This window comes from Montipora foliosa, chromosome 12 (genome assembly GCF_036669935.1).
Source record: "Montipora foliosa isolate CH-2021 chromosome 12, ASM3666993v2, whole genome shotgun sequence".
Classification (NCBI taxonomy): domain Eukaryota; kingdom Metazoa; phylum Cnidaria; class Anthozoa; order Scleractinia; family Acroporidae; genus Montipora; species Montipora foliosa.
This window is the reverse complement of record NC_090880.1, coordinates 25,003,928-25,006,427: the sequence shown is the minus strand read 5'-3', so window position 1 is coordinate 25,006,427 and position 2,500 is coordinate 25,003,928. Positions and strand designations below refer to the sequence as shown.

Genomic DNA, 2,500 nt, shown 5'->3' with positions numbered 1-2,500 from the left:
TTTTGTTTTGTTTGTCATTTGAGAAATTGTAAGTCAAGGACCAATTAAACCTTGCACATTTTCGCATCGTTCGCAAGTTATTTTCAAAGATTGACTCCTGCTTCTGTGATGTTGCATTGTGCTTATCCTCTAAAGCCCTTTATCCTTGAACAACGAAACAGGTGAGTTTGAGGTTTACATGTTCGATTTTCAGAGAACTTTTTCGAAACTCAAGGACAAAACGCCCGCATATACAACAGCTGCTGAACAACAAAACTATTAAGCGCTGGAGGCCCTGATTTTTTTGTGTATCCACATTTCCAGAAATCGAAGAATACAAGATTAGTGTCCCATGAACATTTGACAAAGAAATTAAGAAATTGCGTTTTTTGCCATCAAAAATGGGGGGTCGACTTATACATGGGATCGACCTATACACGGGTAAATACGGATTAGATATTTGAAGACACAGCTGATTTGTCACATTTGGGAATGGCACTTAATAAAGAAAGGTACTTTTTCACATTTGGGAATGGCACTTAATAAAGAAAGGTACTTTTTCAAGTAAATATGGTAATTACAAGAATGTATTTATGAAATATGCAATGCAACTGTGCTTGTAAATTTAATGTAAGCCTCTTAACACTTCAAAGCCCCTTCTAATAAGATCCCTCGCAAATTAAGGGCTTTGAGGGCCCGAAGCTGAAGCTAAGCCCTACGGCACTAGATATACCGTAATAGAGGAAAAACTATCTCAAAGCCCACATTTATTTTACAAGAGGCAGCAAAAAATTAGTGAGCATTGCACACACAAAGAAAATCATGTCAATTAGGCCACTCTTGCCTAGAGTTGTTGGAAAATGAAGTCTAAAATATGATAGTTCTTCACACGTTCAATTGCACATTCAACATGAATTCTGAGGGTTGCAATCCTTCTGGTTGCAAGCATTTCCTGTTCAGTAAACTGTCCTGATTGATTCATAAAGGGAGGGACATTCAACAATTCTTGATTATTGAACCCCCGATCTGCCATGACCTAATCTCCTCCCTGTAATTTGTCAATAGAAGCAGATTTACTGGTTATTTCCTTATAATAATAATAATAATAATAATAATAATAATAAATTTAAATTTATATAGCGCACATATCCTGTGCTCAAGGCGCTTTACAATGTTTATCTAAACATACAATATATTAAACTAAAAACATACAATCCATACACTATATTAAGCTAAATAACTATACAAGTGATAGATATAATTCTACTATAAACATGAGTGTAATATGCATAAAACTATGATTAAACTTTAAAATAACGGGCAATTATTAACATATTTAGTAAAAAGACAGATTTTCAGTCTTTTCTTAAAGTTTTCAACAGTGGTAAGGTTGCATAAGTCATGGGGTAAGCTGTTCCAAAGTCTTGGGGCCATATTCGCAAACTTAATGCTCTATTATCCCCATAAGTTTTTGTATATGATCTAGGTTCTTTTAATAACATATTCGAAACAGATCTTAATGATCTGGAGTACCGTCTGTACTGGAGTTTTTGTCTTAAATAGTCTGGTGCATTATCATTGAGACATTTAAATACAATAAGTAAAATCTTGAATATAGATCTATAGTAGAGAGAGAAATAGTATACACTAACAGAAAATAGTATCAGAAATACAGCCACCATAGAGATTTGAAATAAAACAAACACTGCCACTTGGAGTAATAACGACCAATGCCTTGAGAGTATTTAGTGTTCTTGTAAGTTGAGAAGGTAAGCTGTTGTGCTCCTGTGTTACTTGGTTTCTCAACATAGATCTCATTTGCATCGATGATTACTGTTGTTCCCTTGTACTTGTTTTTGAAGCATGCAGGCTTGTGTAAGTCAATGATTTGTCTGTCAGGGAAAATGTCTAGTTCTTTATATATGTAGTACACAAACTTTGTCCAAGTAACAATTATTCGGCCCACAAGATTCTGAGATATTCTATATCTTGCAGCTAAATCCTCCTCCACTGACAAGGTCTTTTTGGGGCCTGCCTTCTCTCTTTTTTGGGCATCATTCTGTTCAGTGTTACTGTACACAAGTTTAGAGGCTGCATCCCTACCTAAAAAGCTAAGAGCTATGCTGAAAACTTCATAGTTTGGAAACCCAGTATAAATCTCAACAATTTTGAATTACTCTTAATATTATCAATGAGACTTTGTTGGAACATGCTTTCCAACTCTTTCCTAAGCTCCAGTTCTAGTTCAAGTTGTTTCATTTTTTCAGTAAGTTCTTTTTCGAGTTCATTTAAGCGCTTCACTTCTTCTTCCTTTTCTTTTAAGCTGCTCCACTAAAAGTTCTTCTTTGCTTTTACCTGCCTCAGCTTTATCAGTAGTGACACTTGGAAATCCATAATCTTGGCATGGAATACTTACAGATTCTAATTCAGCTAAATTATCGACAGGGTTAGATTGAGAGTTCAGTATAACTTTATCTAATTTGACTCGGCTCTTTGTTGTCTCACATCCAGCTGAGTGATA

General features: G+C 35.0%; 1 protein-coding gene and 1 long non-coding RNA gene across 9 annotated transcripts in view; one reads left to right on the top strand and one right to left on the bottom strand.

Annotated features, from left to right (window-relative positions):
- The window catches only part of LOC137980431 (uncharacterized), a 7,485-nt gene extending 7,324 nt beyond the window's left edge, over window positions 1–161 (top strand). The window contains exon 2 of the long non-coding RNA XR_011118522.1: window positions 1–161. This exon is cut by the window's left edge and continues 1,675 nt beyond it. This is a non-coding gene — a long non-coding RNA (uncharacterized lncRNA).
- LOC137980426 (tetratricopeptide repeat protein 28-like) overlaps window positions 1–2,500 on the bottom strand; it is a 54,837-nt gene that overhangs the window by 33,556 nt on the left and 18,781 nt on the right. The gene's annotated exons all lie outside the window — the stretch shown is intronic.